Source organism: Dermacentor albipictus, chromosome 8 (assembly GCF_038994185.2).
Source record: "Dermacentor albipictus isolate Rhodes 1998 colony chromosome 8, USDA_Dalb.pri_finalv2, whole genome shotgun sequence".
Classification (NCBI taxonomy): Eukaryota; Metazoa; Arthropoda; class Arachnida; order Ixodida; family Ixodidae; genus Dermacentor; species Dermacentor albipictus.
In genome coordinates this window covers 13,318,814-13,337,588 of record NC_091828.1, presented here as the reverse complement: position 1 = coordinate 13,337,588, position 18,775 = coordinate 13,318,814, and the positions used below count along the sequence as shown (strand labels likewise).

General features: G+C 48.4%; 1 protein-coding gene and 1 non-coding gene across 9 annotated transcripts in view; both read left to right on the top strand.

Moving 5' to 3' along the window:
• LOC139048367 (uncharacterized) overlaps positions 1–18,775 on the top strand; it is a 223,067-nt gene that overhangs the window by 101,637 nt on the left and 102,655 nt on the right. The window lies entirely within an intron of this gene.
• On the top strand, positions 1,404–1,476 carry TRNAP-CGG (transfer RNA proline (anticodon CGG)). Its single transcript has one exon. It is a non-coding gene; the product is annotated as a tRNA-Pro (tRNA).

The following is an 18,775-nucleotide window of genomic DNA, read 5'->3' as shown; positions in this document are numbered from 1 at the left end:
GCGAGCACTCCCTGTATGTAGGAGACATACGATTCGGTCCACGACTGGACGCGGGTGACAAGCTCTTTTCGCGCAGCCTGTTGGTGACGTGATGAGTGTTCAAATAGGCAGCGAAGCCGTTCTTTAAAAATGTCCCAGCTGGAGAGCTCGTCCTCATGGATGTGAAACCAGACACGCGGTGTCCCGCCCAGGTAAAAGATCACATGGGCAAGCATGATGGTAGGGTCCCAGAGGTGGCTTTGGCTGACACTCTCATGCATGCAGAGCCAGTCGTCGACGTCAACGTCATTTTGGCTGGTGAATGTCCCACGATCACGGAAACTAGGAACCGTAGCGTACAGTATGGTAGGTGCCGCAGGTGTAGGCGGTGACAGGGTGGTTCTATCGGAAGCCATGGCTGAGAAGATGACAGTGCGGCCGAGGCAAGAACGGGGAACGTTCCGCCGCCACCATAATGTTACGCGATGGACGAGTCAGTAAGACGAGCAACTATTGAGAGGTTATATTTACAACAGCGGTTGCAGCGCTGACAGGTAAAATTCACCGCGCGAGCCCAGTCCCTTCTTCCTCCTCTTTTCTCGAGTAATGGCGCCCACACGCCTCCATCAAACAAGTAAATATCTCACCCGTGTAGCAATCTTATATATATATATATATATATATATATATATATATATATATATATATATATATATATATATATATATATATATATCATAAGAAGCCAACAAACACTGACACGAAGGACAACATAGGGGAAATTACTTGTGCTCAATAAATGCAATAAAGAAACGATAAATTAATGGAAATTAAAGTGGCAAAAAAAACTTGCTGCAGGTGGGAACCGAACCCCAACATTCGCATTTCGCGTGTGATGTTCTACCAATTGAGCTACCGTGGCTTCGTTTCCCATCCAGTTTCTTGGGTATTTATATGTCCTAGTAGAACCCTGGGAGTGTTAGCCAGCGCCACCACTCAGATCTTGGAGGCGGACGTGGAACGTCCTTTTTGCTGCAGACGTCACGAGAACGTGATCTTTTTTAGTCAAAGCAACTGGTCAATAGACCCACATATGCTACCTAAAGGCATCAATGTTGCCGGTTTGAGACCCTCGTTATGTAATCAACGAGAAGAAGGGGTTAACCGAGGGGCCCGATTTTCATTAGTCATATCATAAGAAGCCAACAAACACTGGCAGCAAGGACAACATAGGGGAAATTACTTGTGCCTAATAAACGACATAAAGAAACGATAAAATAATGAAAACTTAAGTGGATTAAAAAACAACTTGCGAAGGTGGGAACCGAGCCCACAACCGAACCCAGTGAAATTCGATGGCTGGCTAACACTTCCAGGGTTCTACTAGAACACATAAATACCCAAGAAAGTGGAAGGGAAACGAAGCCGCGGTAGTTCAGTTGGTAGAGCATCGCGCGCGGGATGCGAAAGCTGTGGGTTCGGTTCCCACCTGCGGCAAGTTGTTTTTTCATCCACTTTAATTTCCATTATTTATCGTTTCTTTGTTTCATTTATTACGCACAAGTAATTTCCCATATGTTGTGCTTCGTGTCAGTGTTTGTTGGCTTCTCATAATATGACTAATAAAAATCAGGCCCCTCGGTTAACCCTCTTTCTTCTCGTGGATCATATATATATATATATATATATATATATATATATATATATATATATCATAAGAAGCCAACAAACACTGACACGAAGAACAACATATGGGAAATTACTTGTGCTTAATAGTGAAATAAAGAAACGATAAATGATGGAAAATAAAGTGGTTAGAAAAACATAAATGCCTAACAAAGTGGGTGAGAAAACGGCGGCGCGGCAGCTCAATTGGCAATATCGCACACGTAATGCGAAGACGTGGGAATGTTCTCCACTTCCGGCTAGTTTTGTCATTTATTTCCATTAATTTCAATAATTTCATTTTCATTAAAGGGCGCCATAAAGGGCCTTTTAAATTTACCAGTCAACCCAATATACAATGGCCGCTCACGACTTGTAACTGCCTGCCATTTAGGTAAGGTTGAAATTTGGCATCATGGTAAGAGTTTTTTTCTGCCGTACAAAGATTGACCTCCGTTCTCAGGTAAATAATTAGTGCTTTAAGATGTAATCGCTTTGTGGAACATTCTAAGCCGCCAGAGGCTAGCATCAAAATTTTCGGCAGATAACAACTTCATCGAAGTAGACGAGACAATCCTTTCAATGTAAACCCGGTAGCTCTGCTTCCATGACCCGCTGGAATATTCCCGGTGGCGAGCAAAGGCCAAACGACATGACCTTGAATGCGACAACGCCAGACACACACACACACACACACACACACACACACACACACACACACACACACACACACACACACACACACACACACACACACATATATATATATATATATATATATACGTGTGTGTGTGTGTGATAGCTCTTTGATGTCCTTAGCACATGGCATGGCCACAACGTCGCACAACTATTTCCAAAATTTATTCGCGATTTTGCTTAGTTTGACAATCATCTGAAATGATTTATGCACAATTATTTCTACTTTGCGCAATATAATAGCCAGCACACTTCGATGTGCTTATTTTAGTAACCATTTAGAAGATTTTATTGCATGTAAGAAGGTGGAATCTCCAATATGGCCTGTCTAGATAACTGTTAACATATTCCCACTGTGCACAAGCCGTTTTGATGACGTCTTGCACCAGCCAAAAAGGAACTAAAACACCTACAACTATATAGGACGGCTCATCATCATCATCACCATCATCATCAGTCTGGTTACGCCCACTGCAGGCCAAAGGACTCTCCCATATTTCTACAACAACCCCGATCATGTACTAATTGTGGACATGTCGTCCCTGCAAACTTGTTATTCTCATCCGCCCACCTAACTTTCTGCCGCCCCCTGCTACGCTTCCCTTCCATTGGAATCCAGTCCGTAATCCTTAATGACCATCGGTTATCTTCCCTCCTCATTACATGTCCTGCCCATGCCCATTTCTTTTTCGTGAGTTCAACTAAGATGTCCATAACTGGCGTTTGTTCCCTCGCCCAATCCGCTCTTTTCTTATCCCTTAACGTTACACCCATCATTCTTCTTTCCATAGCTCGTTGCGTCGACCTCAATTTAAGTAGAACCCTCTTCGTAAGCCTCCACGTTTCTGCCCCATAGGGGAGTACTGGTAATACGCAGCTATTATACACTTTTCTCTTGAGGGATCATGGCAATCTGCAGTTCATCATCTGAGACTGCCTGCCAAACGCACCCCAGCCCATTCTTATTCTTATTATTTCCGTCTCATGATCCGGATCCGCCGTCACTACCTGCCCTAAGTAGACATTCCCTTGCCACTTCCAGTGCCTCGCTACCTATTGTAAATGGCTGTTCTCTTCCGAGACTGTTAAACATTACTTTAGTTTTCTGCAGATTAATTTTGCCTTGCTTGCCTCTCCAGGTCAGTGAGCATGCATTGCAATTGGTCCCCTGAGTTACTAAGCAAGGCAATATCATCAGCGAATCGCAAGTTACTAAGCTATTCTCCATTAACTTGTATCTCCAATTCTTCCCAATCCAGGTCTCTGAATACCTCCTGTAAATACGCTGTGAAAAGCATTGGAGAGATCGTATCTCCCTGCCTGACGCCTTTCTTTATTGGGAATTTGTTGCTTTTTTTATGGGGGACTACGGTGGCTGTGGAGCCGCTACAGCTATCTTTCAGTATTTTTACATACGGCTCGTCTGCACCCTGATTCCGTAATGCCTCCATGACTGCTGAGGTTTCGACAGAATCAAACACTTTTTTGTAATGAATGAAAGCTATATATAAGGTTTGGTTATATTCCGCACATTTCTCTATCTGACTGATAGCCTGAATATGGTCTATTGTTGAGGAGCCTTTACGGAATCCTGCCTGGTCCTTTGGTTGACAGAAGTCTAAGGTGTCTCTGACTACCTTAGTAAATAGATTGTAGGCAACTGACAGTAATCTGATCGGTCTGTAAGTTTGTAGGCAACTGACAGTAATCTGATCGGTCTGTAATTTTTCAAGTCATTGGCGTCCCCTTTCTTATGGATTAGGATTATGTTAGCGTTCTTCTAAGATTCCGGTACGCTCGAGGTCATGAGGCATTGCGTATAAAGGGTGGTCAGTTTCTCTAGAATCTGCTCACCATCCTTTAACAAATCTGCTGTTACCTGATCTTCCTCGGCTGCCTTCCCCCTTTGCATAGCTCCCAATGCTTTCTTTGCTTCTTCCGGCGTTACGTGTCCTCGGCTAGGACGGCTACAAGATGTCTTTTGCGCACGTCTGGAAGACGTTCTGCGAAAGACGGCTAGGAGACGTCTTATTAAGATGTATTCTGTTTCGATCTTACTAAGATGTCTTTAAAACGTAGTCAGAAGACGGCTTGAGAACGTTTTGTACAAAGGTATGGAAGATGTGTACGCTATGAGGTTTTCTGATGTGTCCAAAAAGAGAGTATTTGGTGCTTTTGCCAGCTCAAGGCAGTGGTATGTTATGTCAAAATGACTATACCTAGTATGGATATGTCCATTTCTTGCTATCCTATTGCTACGGAATAGTATTACCGATGAAGAAGAGGCGAGCAGTAAGAAGACGACGACAACGATTGGAGGCTAGCGCGGGCTGTTGCCTCTTGGCCAAGTGCGGCGTATTACGTTGTAAATATACTTGTATATAGCTTTTCATTTGCGTCTTCTTACGTAACATATCTCGTGGAGGTGGACGTTCCCTGTACCTCGTCACGGAGCTTCGCAGTGGACGGTACGTCGAGCCTAGCTTCATGGCTCCCGGCGATGACAATTCGACTCAGCCGCCTCCGACCCCTCCTGCCACTTCGACGACCTACATCTCTCTCCCTGCTCCTCGTGATCCTGGCGTATTCTCGGGCAAAGATGGGGACGACGTCGACGACTGGATCAGCCTGTACGAACACGTCAGCCGCAATAACCGGTGGGACCCTACTATCATGCTCGCCAACGTAGTCTTTTACCTCGGTGGCACACCTCGAGTTTGGTTTCGGACGCACGAAGAGGAGCTCACCAGTTGGGATTCGTTCAAGCAAAAGCTCCGAGACTTGTTCGGCAACCCCTACGGTCACAAACTTGCCGCGCAGAAGGCGCTTTCCGGCCGTGTGCAGACGTCAACAGAGCCTTATGTCACGTACATTCAGGACGTCCTGGCTCTGTGCCGCAAAGTTGATGCACACATGCCTGAGTCAGACAAGGTATCCCACATCCTCAAAGGCATTGCCGATGACGCCTTCAACTTGCTCGTCTTCAACAACGTCGCGACGGTGGATGCTGTTATCAAAGAGTGCCGCCGCCTGGAACTCGCTAAAAGCAGACGTATCGATCAGCAGTTTGCCCGTTTGCCCAACACCCCAGCGACTTCTTCCTGTGCCGACGCTCCTCGTCCCAACAACACCGGCGATATTACCAAGATCGTTCGGCGTGAGATTGAGGCCGCCTATCCGGCTGCCTTCGACTCCAGCCCCACGAACGCACCGGCAGTCACGGTTTCCCTGATCCAGGCAGTTGTCCGCCAGGAGTTCGAAAACATGGGCCTTCACACCATCTGCTCGGCCCATCACCCTGATAGCCATCCGGCTTCTTCGATTCCGCCCCGTCCCGCATCGTCTTACCCACCACGTTTCCGCAACCCAGCTGAATGGCGCACTGCTGACGACAAGCCCATTTGTTTTCACTGCCGTCGCATCAGGCACATTTCTCGGCACTGTCGAAGTCGCTGGACTTCCCCGACCCGGTCTGCTTATACTGCCTATTCTCGCCCCTCGGGTGGCCCTTCTCGTCCTTATGCCGCACGCTCCGATAATGCCGCCACTGACTCTCCTGCGCCGAACCGCCCCTATTCTCGTTCACCTTCGCCCCAAGGACGACAATCTCGCGCTCCCCAGCCCCGTCGCTCCTTTTCGCCGACTCCCTTCGGACGCCGCTCCCAGCCGGAAAACTGAATGATGCAGCGCCTCGAGGTGACGCTGCATTGCTCCCTACGCCGCCAAATCCTCCACTGACGTTGCCCACTCATCTGAACCTTCTTGACGTGCAAGTCGACGGTGTTCCTGTATCTGCTCTTATAGACACTGGGGCGCATTTGTCGGTAATGAGCGCAGACTTTCGTACCCGCCTGAAAAAAATAATCACGCCCGCCACGACGCTTGTTGTCCGTGTCGCCGATGGCGGAACAGCCCCCGTAATTGGTATGTGTGCCGCCCGCGTCTCCTTCGCCGATCGCTCAACAGTCGTGCTATTCACAGTCATCGCCCACTGTCCCCACGACATCATCCTCGGCTTAGACTTCCTCTCCGCACATTCTGCTCTCATTGATTGTTCCGCCAGTACTCTCCGCCTTGTCCTGCCTGTTCTGGATCCCGCTGAACCACACCCCAGTCGCCTCAGTTCCGTCGACTTTGTTCGCTTGCCACCTACGGCACTGACTTACGTTGACCTAGTGTCATCCCCACCAGTGCCCGACGGTCACTATATCGCGGCTCCTATACAAGACGTCCTCCTTACACACGGGATCACGGTACCTCATACCGTTTTATCTATTACGGCTAATTGCGTCTGCCTGCCAGTGGTCAATTTTGGCTTGACGACACAAGTGCTGCCACGCGGGATGTCTCTGGCCCAGCTTTGGTCATTCGAAGATCACTCAATAGCATCTATTGAGGTAGACAGCAATTCAGCCGATCCTCCTCTACCATCTCAGTCGACAACTTGCACCATCACCGACTTACAGAAAATGATTGCGCCCGACATGCCGTCCGAGCACGCTCGTGAGCTCTACCGCGTTCTGTTTTCCTACAACGATATTTTTTACTTTAACGATCGTCCTTTGGCCAAAACTACAACTGTTAAACATCGCATTAATACCGGCGATGCCCCTCCTATTCATCGCCGCCCGTATCGAGTGTCACCGGTTGAGCGTCAAGTTATTCACGCTGAAGTTCGCAAAATGCTTGCCAATAAAATCATAGAACCGTCATGTAGTCCATGGGCGTCACCGGTTGTACTGGTAAAAAAGAAGGATGGCTCATGGCGCTTTTGCGTGGATTATCGGCACCTTAACAGGGTTACCAAAAAGGACGTGTATCCCCTACCTCGGATCGATGACGCCCTTGACTGCCTCCATGGTGCTCGCTACTTCTCTTCTATTGACCTCCGCTCCGGCTACTGGCAGATTGCTGGGGACGATCTCGACCACGAGAAGACTGCTTTTGTAACTCCGGACGGTCTTTATCAATTCAAAGTGATGCCGTTTGGTCTATGTAACGCTCCTGCCACTTTTGAACGCATGATGGACTCCCTTCTTCACGGTTTCAAATGGTCCACATGCCTGTGCTACTTGGACGACGTCATAGTATTCTCCCCAACGTTCGCTACGCACCTCGAGCGCCTCTTGGCAGTCCTGGACATTTTTCGTCGCGCCGGTCTGCAACTGAACGCATCGAAGTGCCAATTCGGCCGTCGCCAGATTACCGTCCTTGGGCATCTCGTTGACGCGAACGGAGTGCAACCGGACCCAGGCAAGATCCATGCTGTTACGCACTTTCCTGTTCCGAAGTGTGTCAAGGATATGCGCAGCTTCATCGGCCTTTGTTCCTACTTCCGCCTTTTCGTGAAAAATTTCGCGGCCATAGCACGACCACTAACCGAGCTTTTGAAAAAAGACGCCCCTTTCCAGTGGGGCGATAACGAGGCCTCTGCATTCTCGCATCTAATCGACGTTCTCACAACGCCTCCCGTTCTGGCCCATTTCGATCCTTCTGCGACTACCGAAGTTCGTACTGATGCCAGCGGTCACGGAATTGGCGCAGTACTGGCACAACGCCAGCGCGGCAACGACCGTGTTATCGCTTACGCCAGCAGGCTCCTCTCACCCGCGGAGCGCAACTATTCCATCACTGAGCGTGAGTGTCTGGCCCTAGTTTGGGCGGTTGCGAAGTTCCGCCCATACTTATATGGCCGACCCTTTTCCGTTATCACAGACCATCACGCGCTTTGTTGGTTATGCTCATTGAAAGACCCTTCAGGAAGACTTGGTCGCTGGGCCTTACGCCTCCAAGAATATTCGTTCTCTGTCACCTACAAATCTGGCCGACTACACAAGGACGCTGACTGCCTGTCTCGCTACCCGGTAGACGAGCCTGACGACGCCGACAGTAGTACCGCCGACGGCATTTTCTCTGTGTCTGCCTTCGCTAACATCGCCGATGAGCAGTACCGAGACCTATCGCTGCGAGTACTCATCGAGCGTCTGCGCTCTACACCTACCGACGCATCCGTTCGCCGATATGTCCTCCAGGGCGGCATTCTGTACCGAAGGAACTTCCTCCCTGACGGATCTGATCTTCTTCTTGTCGTGCCAAAACATCTACGACAGACTGTGCTCTTTGAGATGCATGACGCACCTACTGCAGGACATCTTGGCGTAACTCGCACGTACGACCGCGTCCGCCGCCGCTTCTATTGGCCTGGTCTCGCTCGCTCCGTCCGACAATATGTTGCTGCCTGTGATACCTGCCAGCGTCGGAAAACACCCCAGGTGCTACCTGCCGGTCATCTCCAGCCGATCACTGTCCCTGTGGAACCGTTCTTTCGTGTTGGATTAGACCTCCTCGGTCCCTTTCCCACATCATCCTCTGGGAACAAATGGGTAGCCGTCGCAACTGATTACGCCACCCGATACGCTATCACGCGGGCTCTCCCTACCAGTTGCGCCACTGACGTCGCGGACTTTCTCTTGCGTGACATTATCTTACTTCATGGCGCCCCGCGACAGCTGCTCACTGACCGTGGTCGTAACTTCCTCTCGAAAGTTATCGCCGACATTGTACGTTCCTGCTCCACTCAACCTGACTACCTCATACCATCCTCAAACCAATGGCCTGACAGAGCGGTTAAACCGTACTCTTACCGATATGCTGTCAAAGTACGTTTCCAAGGACCACAGCGACTGGGACATTGCCCTTCCTTACGTCACATTCGCTTATAATTCTTCCCGGCACGACACCGCCGGATTTTCTCCCTTTTATCTGCTCTACGGTCGCGAACCGACCTTGCCCCTTGACACGGCACTTCCTCCTGCTTTGATCTCAACAAGCGAGTATGCGCGCGACGCCATCGCTCTCGCCGACCATGCACGCCAGCTTGCCCGTGCTCGACTGACGGACTCGCAAACCACTCAGCAGCGTCAGTACAACGCCCGCCACCATGACGTACAGTTTTCGCCTGGTGCGCTCGTGCTCTTGTGGTCGCCCTCTCGTCACGTCGGACTTTCACAAAAGCTCCTTTCGCGATACACAGGGCCCTACCGCGTGCTGCGCCAGGTGACGCCTGTGACGTACGAAATTGCCCCTGTGAGCTCAACCTCGTCATCTACTGTGGCACCTAGTGATGTCGTGCACGTCAGTAGGCTCAAGGCCTACTACACTGTTTCCAAGTCCGGCCTTTAGTCGCTCCGGGACGGCGCTTTTGCCGCCGGGGGTAGTGCTACGGAATAGTATTACCGATGAAGAAGAGGCGAGCAGTAAGAAGACGACGACAACGATTGGAGGCTAGCGCGGGCTGTTGCCTCTTGGCCAAGTGCGGCGTATTACGTTGTAAATATACTTGTATATAGCTTTTCATTTGCGTCTTCTTACGTAACACTATTATAGTGTATGCGCGTACGTCACGGAAGAAACGCATGGATATACCGTAAAATTGTTAGCGTTACACTCTATTGACAACGTGTACGTGCACAGGCCAATATCAGTCAAAACTTTCGTAAATACGCAATTTGGTTCAGAATAAAGACAAAGACGTGCGTAACCCTATTGGAAAATCCTATTTAAATTCAAACTGGGTTATAGAAGTTTAAACTCGGTTTACCAGGGACCTGTTTGCGAAGAAACAGGTATGAACGGGACTAGTTTACACACGAATAGGTCTGAACGGGCTCTCGTATGGCATGCAAACAGGTATAAACAGGACCAGTTATTCACGATGAGGTCTGAACGCGGTCCCGTTTGGCACGCAAACAGGTATAAGCAGGACCAGTTTACACACGAACAGGTCTGAGCGGGCTCCCGTTTGGCATGCAAACAGATTTAGACGCGACCAGTTTACACAGAAATAGGCTTTAAGAGGGGACCTGTTTGCAACTAAACTGGCTTATACTGGACGCACTTGCACCATACAGGGGCGCCTGTTTGGCACAAAAGCTGGTTTAATCTGGAGCTTTGTGGAAACCATACTGGATGGTATCATGCATACAAGTTGAATGCTTGAATATAACTGGGGAGGAACATTTTTATTGATCGAAATCCTGACAATTTAGCCCCTAGTGGTAAATTGGGGATATTCTCAAGCTCTACAGAAATTGCGTGACTGATGGCTGGCATTGTAGCTTTCAAAAAAAGCTACACCCTGTTGAAAATGACAACAGAGATTGCCTTCAGTGCTACAGAAATCTCTGTTGTACACCAGGATTTTTCTGTTGTAAGTACACATTCCTGATGAAGCGACAGACTTTTCTGATGTACAACTGACATTTCTTGTTGTGACTACAGAAGTACACTCTGTCGTATGTCTGTTGTTACAACAGAAAGCTGAAGCTCTACAACGGATTTTCGAAGTACTACAGAAAAATTTGTCATCACAACAGGCACCCTGTTGTCCCAACAGAAATGTTCCTGAAGTAACCCGACAATCTTCTGTAGTTCTACAGAGAGCAGTTGAAATACTCCAAAAACCTATTGTGGCAACAGGCCCCCAATTGTCACAACAGAAGTGTTCCTGAAGTAATGCGCCCAACTTTTGTTGTACTACAGAAAAATTTTGTACGACAGAAACCTATCGTTGCAACAGGCCCCCAATTGTCATAACAGAAGTGTTCCTGAAGTAATGCGACAAACGTTTCTTGTACTACAGGGAACTGTTGTTTTACGACAGAAACCTATCGTCACAACATGTACCCAATGATGCCAACATAAGTGTACTGAAATTACGTGATGCGACAAGCTTCTGTAGTGCCCGGTTGAAAAACACAACAGGAATTCCTGTCGCAATTACAAAAGCTTCTGTTGTACGACAGAAGTTTTTGACATTTGTGACGTTACGAGAAATGCTGATGTCGCAACAGCAGCATTCTGTCGCGAAGACCAAGAGTTCTGAAGTCGCAACAGAAACGTTCTGTCGCGACAACAAGAGTTCTGAAGTCGGAAAAACAGCTTTCTATGGTGACACCGACTCTCACTCTCACGACTCTGACGTTACGACAGCAATACTTTCGTCGCAACAAAAACATTTGGTCGCGACGGCCAAGAGTTGTGAAGTCGCAACTGAAGCGCTTTCTGTCGCGGCCCTTTAATAAAAATCCGCCTCTTTCATGACGTGACGGCGCATGCGCCCTGCCCTTGCGGATTAGTCTCGACACATTTTGGAAGGCTCGGGCCCATGGCTGCGCGCCGGGAAGTCCTTCGAAAAAAAAAGCGCTCGGACGCGCGCTGCTGCAAACAGTCGTGCCATGTACCACGTTGAAACTCTACACGAAGCTCCACGCCGGTGCGGTGCCGAACGCGTGCGTAGCGTAAGACCGGAACTCCACTTTAAAAGAGAAAGCGGCTAGGGCATCATCCGAGTTGTCCGGACTGCATCGTGAGCCAGGTAGTTACCGCCTTTCATGAATGGCTCGCTAATTTAACAAAAAACACGTGCGTTACAGGTGGGCGACACTTAAGTACATCACGTTGCTGATGAAGTCTTTTTGCAGCGTCAGTCCTCACTTGCTGGTAGTGGCAGGCTCTTCCTGACTGCACGTACTCGTAAGGCCCGGCAACACTGTGTCGATACGAGAGCGACAAAGCGCTCACTCCAATGATTGACCGAGTATTGTGTGTCTCTGAAACCTTTTTATCATATCAGGTGGACAGCGACGCAATCGACGAGCGCTAGGTGTTGTACAGCGACGGGCTTTCTTGTCGACGGCACCGGCAAAATCAGCGTACCGACCATTGTTCGACCGTACCCCGCGCGATCGCCCGTCGAAGCGACAACACAATAGCGACAGCGTCTTCGCTTGTATATATAATTAATCGTGCTCAAAATGTGTCAAGCACGCCCACCAAGTTGAAATGCACAAGCTTTAAACCTTTCAAACCGTGCCCACGAGGTATGAGCCAATGTCGATCCTGTTCAGCAGGGTTAACATGGCGCCGTCGAGTTTGTGCGCTCGCTACCGGCGGACCTGAACTGAAATGTAAGCAGTTAGGTCGAAAAAAACTGGTTGTATACTTCAATTCTGGCCTTAGCGATATTAAATCACCTACACTTCACTTCGCACGGCAAGTACAGAATAAGCGGTAAGCGATGACACAGCGCTGTGCCAACATCTGTACCTCACCGTACCGGTAGGCTGTCCGCCGCATTCGCTGCGTATATAAGCGGGCCTGTACGTCTTTCTTTGCCGGCACATTTCTCAATTTCAGAGATGCACTGTTTGCCTCTGTGTCAGGCGGTAAACAAGAGACGGTGTACTCGGTATACAGCAGCATAAACAACCGCCTCGCTCATTTATACCAATGCCTTGTGAGCGATGGCATCCGTGCGTTTTCGTGAGAGAACAACATGGCCTACAAATGAGCACTTATGCGAGCACAGTTTTCTCTAATAATAATCTATGGCACACTAAAGCTGTAAGTATCATGGAGTTAAAAAAAAGCGAGAACAAGTTAATTAACAGCCCGTAATACATGTATCTGTATCACAGTTGCCGTTGTTTAAGTGGTTCGGCCGCTCATATTGACTCGTCTTAGGGTGCAACAACGTGGCACATATGCAGAGATATGCATGTTTTGCTTCATTTTGACACTATTTCATATCAGCGATGCACCTTTTCCCGAATATTTGATAACAATGAACTCCGGCTGTAGATGTCGATGCAAACCAGTGCGCCGCTTCAATAAATCCGACGCATAAGGCTGCGCTCGAAGACTTTTTGAATAAGCGAAACGTCTAAATAATGTGTAAAAAGAATACAAAAAGTGATGTCCATGTGCAGAAGTCAGTGACAAATTCCAAGGCATCCGTGCCGCAAAACGGAACTCAGCGTGCCTTTATCGGCCGCACTTTTTGCAGAACAGCGCACTGCAGGCCTGCTCACCCAGTAGTCATAGAGTGCTGCATGGCTTCAGGAATGACATGTTTTTCCGAAGAAGCCATTAATAGTGATTCGAGATCCACGAAACGCACAATCGACGTGCACTCAAAATGCGCGCAGCTACACAAATCAACCGGCGAAAACCGGTTGATTTGTGTACCGGTGGGTTGCATGTCAGTTTCGCATCGGTAGTGTACACTGTACATTTCGCTTGCGCGGTATTCAATCGTGCTTCCGTGAAGCCGCCAATGCTGATAGCACCGACACCGGTATTAAAGTCGACGTGGCCAACTCTTATAATTGTGCCTTGACGACGTGGCACCAACAGCGAGCGCCCTACCTACCTCCTGAAGATCGGCCGCTGATCAAAATCACACCATCTGCGGGAATGGCTGCGTATCCGTTTTGTTTTATTTGGTAAGATGTGGCACACAGGTCTGAAGACTTACATGTGCGGTTAACTTGGCACATTAGTTAACTTCCCAGAAATATTGCAAACGCTTATGCGAAGCGAAAAAGAAATCTTGGGTTGTTCCACAAAGTTGCGTGAAAAGATGTCTCCCTCGGGTCTCAATAATCTAGTACAGTGCTGCCATGAGAAGCCAGTATGCTGTCAAAATGAAGACTCATCCACGAGTGTTCATGTAGCTATTTTTCGTTGAACACAGGAATTATATGCGCGTTCAAAGTGTAAAGAGCGAGAGACAACTGTCCACATTAGCAGTAACAACCCTAACAGTCACGATCACGGTTGTATGTTTCTGAATTTCTTATTCAATATTGATATTGTACAGCAAAATCAATGTTCTAGCACTCTGAGATGTACCGGTCGATGGTAACAACTATTTTGCTCTTCTAGAGATGCGGCAGTTGACGCCACGAAGTGAAAGCGCATCTTGGCTTTTAAAATACAAATGCAAACAGCAACGCAGACAACGATCTTTTTTACTGTTAACATAGCCAAAATGTACATTGCCAAATATGTTCGGCGTGGTGCAGAGGTAAGATGCTGGGCTCGGGATCCTCCGGTCCCAAGTTCGAATTCCGGGCGGGAAGTTTTTTCTTTTTTTGTACTAAATACATATCCTTAAAGAGGTCTCTGTAAATTTTTAATTAAATATTGATCAGGAACTACAGAACTTTCGACTACAGGACGTCACACTACAGACAACAGAACGTCAGACGACAGAACTACAGATGACATTACTACGGAAACAACGTCCCAAAATAGGACAGACTGAAAGTTTCCTGTTGTGTTTTTCAAGTGGGCATGCACGCACACATACACACAAAGAAAGTGATTTCGCAAGCCGTGTCCTTTATTAACACGCAGACTTTTGAAAAGCTCTGACACACTAAGGACGCATACAGTCCGCGGTCGCCCGCACACAAGCAACAACGCAACCAGTGTACGAAAGCAGCGGCGACAGACAGTATGGACGTTCATATGCCGGTGTCACACGAACATATAGATCGCGATCAAGCCCGATCCAAATCGTAATTCTCGACTGCGATTGGCTCCCGCGCGCAGATTGCGCAAAGGAGCTAATCCCAAACGAGAAATTCGATCCGGATCGGTCCTGATTGCGATCAAAAGTGCACCGTGTGACACCCGTAGAGTAGCAACACGTTCACAATAAAGCAAGAAATCAAGCCACCGTGGCATAAACGTCCGATGCATGGAGGGCACTACTCATTAACAGTACACACCCGAAGAATGACGCACAATAAACAAGGCGAAACAATACATCGATGACACTGCTCTACTCGAAATGTGTCGTTAATTACGCCTCAGAAAAACAGGAACACGTCGGAATATACACAGACCAAATTGCGATATGCTACGAATTTAAACCGATTCCCGGTCCTGAGTCGTCTATACGGCCGATACGCAGATTGCTGTCCTCTCTATCAAAAGCAATGTTGCTGAAACATGCCGTCCAAGACGCTGTCCGACTCGCATAACATCGAAATACAATGCCGGCACCATCCAAGGTAAATATACCTGGTAGCGAAGCTTCCATAAGAACCCATACGTTCAAAACATGGCGGTTCATCGGCGGTTCATAGTCTTCCTGAATATGCTCCCGCAGGGAGCAGAGTTGCGCATAGGTCCAGTTTATGATCAAGCTCTGCAGAGGAGCCACTCCTCGCGCGCGCAGGAGGCAAATGCCGCGCGGTGTTCCACTGGCTTTTTTAATCTGTCGGTCGCGAGCTACACTCGGCAACTGTACGCAAGCGCTGAGCAAAATTACACTTTTTCATGCAGGCTAAGCTCGAGTGGTTGGCATAGCCGGAGAGCTGTCAAACCCCGAAATTTTTAATTTCTGTGTACACACGCACGAATGTACTATCGGCCAAAATGTAAACGGACAACGGCTTGGGTGGCCGGAGCGGCTGCGGGGCCACAGCGGGGCGCTGCTGTCTCGCTCCGCGCGCTGACGGCGAGAGTGCCCCAGGTGACGCCAGACTTCGCCCTCACTCTCGCGGGGTGCCTTGTCGCGCTTGATAAATTTCTAGTGCACCGTTCGGTTGCTCTACTGCTGGCAGTCGCGACGAAGGAAACCGTGCATCGCCGGTAGTCCAGCACATGGCGCTGTCGACAGGGGCGGACGGCAGCCGGACAACAAACTATGGCACTAAGAAGGAACGGAGAAATGTCCTGATTGTTGTTTTGTTTATATTCCCCGTGTCTATTATATTAGTGCCTGTTGCCGGCGTCCACCGCTGCTCGATTTTAGGCAACATTGCGCAAGTAGCCGCAACGGCGGCTACCGTGACGCGCTCTTTCACGTCATCGCGATAACTTAGAGAGTTGGAAGCGCTGCGTGGACGCCCGAAGCTATTAGCCCCGAGAACGAACTACAGGGGCGCTGCGAGTGCCGCTCGCGTGACGTCAGGGCAAGGACTCGCGCTTGTCGTCTGCTACAGTTCGGGTGGTGTCCGGGCGCTTTCGGCGGTGTTTTCGTTTGCGCGCCGTCGTTCTCTTTGCTTGTGTACTTATGGCGGTCGTCTCCAATATATTTTTACGACGTCTTCAGTTGCGACAATTTATTCAAAGAGCTCATTTCTTAGATGACAATGCAGCTCTCGAAGGCAACGCTACAGTGCCAGCCGAAGGAGCGCAGACCAGCCCATTGCGGGTTTTTCAATCGACAACCGCAAAAATCTAGAAAATAAGAATTCACGTATGATACGATACCTGCCGCGGTGCAACAAGTATGTCGCAGACACTGGCTATATATGACTTCTGCAACAGTTACAATCCGCTAAAACTGATTTGCTCACGACGAGTAGTTCATGGTGTAATATCAAAATTTTGCGTTTCTTCAGAGAAACGCTCGGCGCTAACACGAGCACTTAACTAATACTGCAGTTAGACTCTACAAGTACAACTTGCTTCTTTGACTGCTTCTTAAAATTAGGCGGTTCCTCACGTGTTTATTTTAAGCGGCGGCAATTTGAAGTAAAGCTGATGAAGGCTTACGTCTATTTACAGAATATAAAATGGAATGTACCAATATATATTCCCTTTTCTGTGCTACACGTTTACACGTTTAACTCACGTGAGAAATTTACTGGTGCTCGTTGCTTGAGGAATAAACATGACGAATTTGTTTGGCAAACTGACACAGGCTACTCGGCCAAAATGTTTTAGTGAAATATGCCTCTTGGACCGCATGCAGCAGCCAGAAAGAAGTCAAAGCATCAATCATTAGTAGTATGGGACATATTGAAGATATAATTCCCCTGTGGAGGGTCAAAAATCAAGTGAATATATACGTAAGTCTTGTGGTGTTTTCTTTATGAATGTTTGCGATTGGATTGGAGCAAACCTTATTTTGCCTGCAGTTGGGCGAGGTTCTCTTTATGTACCGACGAAGCGAATAGCTCTCCGTTTGCTCAATTAAACAACGCTGGATCGAGACATGGTGAGACAGATAGTGCTTGAATTTTGCTTTTCTGGGCAATCCAAGCTGCGCTGTAGTAGCTCGAGAATATTTTAGCCATTCCAATTGGAGCTGTAAAAAATGCTTTATGGTTTCAATTCGAAATTGTAGTGAACTGATGGGTTTCACGAACAAAGCGTGCCTCGCCATACCGACAGTCGGTTGCTACCATTGCGTGATGGGTGTGCCATATTGTCGGTAAAGGCTACTGAGGGCCACTATGAAACATTTCATCGCTTGCAATTGATTGGCTCTCGATCTTAACACGAAACTTTTCTCCCAGGTGATTGCTACTGTGGTATTTGTGAATTAACTATGTAAATACTCTACGTGACGCGCCGTCGTGTTAGCAGCCATGAGCGATTCGTTTTTTGGAGGCCTGTTTAAGAGAGGGGTGAAACTAGCAGCAAACTCTTTCATGTAAAATGGGCGTCTAACTCTTTCTTTTACGTATCAATGAATGACCATATTTGGCTAGACCAACTCACCAGAGTAATAAGAATCATGATGACAGCTTCGCTGGGCAATGTCTTTTAACACGGATAACATGCTGATGCCAATTACCAAGATTTTTCTTTCATCTAAAATGCAATGTCTCTCATAGCTAAATTCTAAGGGAATGTTAAGTGTTTAGCCAAGCATCGTACACAACTTCGCGTATTGAATTTGCAGACATTATTTTTACGCAAAATTTATGGACAGACACGGCGCATATATGCATTGTAAAACCAGTAGCCACGTTCAACGCTACATAGCTTGCGATATCCAAGCCCCAAATTTTATTGAGTCACGTGATTTAGGAGAAGAAACTGTGGTTCAGGCATGGCAGCAGAAAGAAGCCGACGTATCATTCAATAAGTGCGGCTCGAGCCACCCGTGCCCCAAGCATACACGAAGGGAACGAACGCGCGCGGCCGCCGAGCGAGACGGAGCGAGCGGCGTCCTGGCCGTGACGTCACACGCGAGAGGGCGCCACTCCTAATTCTCGCCGCTAATAGCGGCGGCGTTCTCGATGCCAAAGCGAGTAAGCCAAGTCATCCCGGTCGACGGCAACTTTTCATCGCACTGAGGACCCCTTCAAGCCACGGAATGTTTCCATGAATAAACTTTAATGACTGACTATAGTTATTCCTATTCGTCTTCCCGATTATCTCTTCCTGGCCGTGCTTTTGTAAAGTTTCATTACGACCTACGCATTGTAGTGTCTAATTAAAGCAGTTTTCAGAGGCGTCGCTGATGTTAATATTACACGTACTACTGGAGACAATGACGGAAAAGTGATCTCGACAAAGCCGTGCCCGCAGTAAACCTTGCCGCCTGCGACTATCGCGCCGACATGAAAGAACGCGCGTCACCGTAGCTGCCGTTGCGGCTACTTGCGCGACGTTGCCTGAAATCGAGCAGCGGTGGACGCCGGCGACATGCACTAATATAAAGGATACGGTGGATATAAACCAAACAACAATCAGGACGAATCTCCGTTCCTTCTCAGTGCCGCGGTTTGTTGTCCGGCTGCCGTCCGCCCCTGTGCGGCAGCGCCATGTGCTGGACTACCGGCGATGCACGGTTTCCTTCGTCGCGACTGCCAGCAGTAGAACAACCGAACGGCGCACTAGA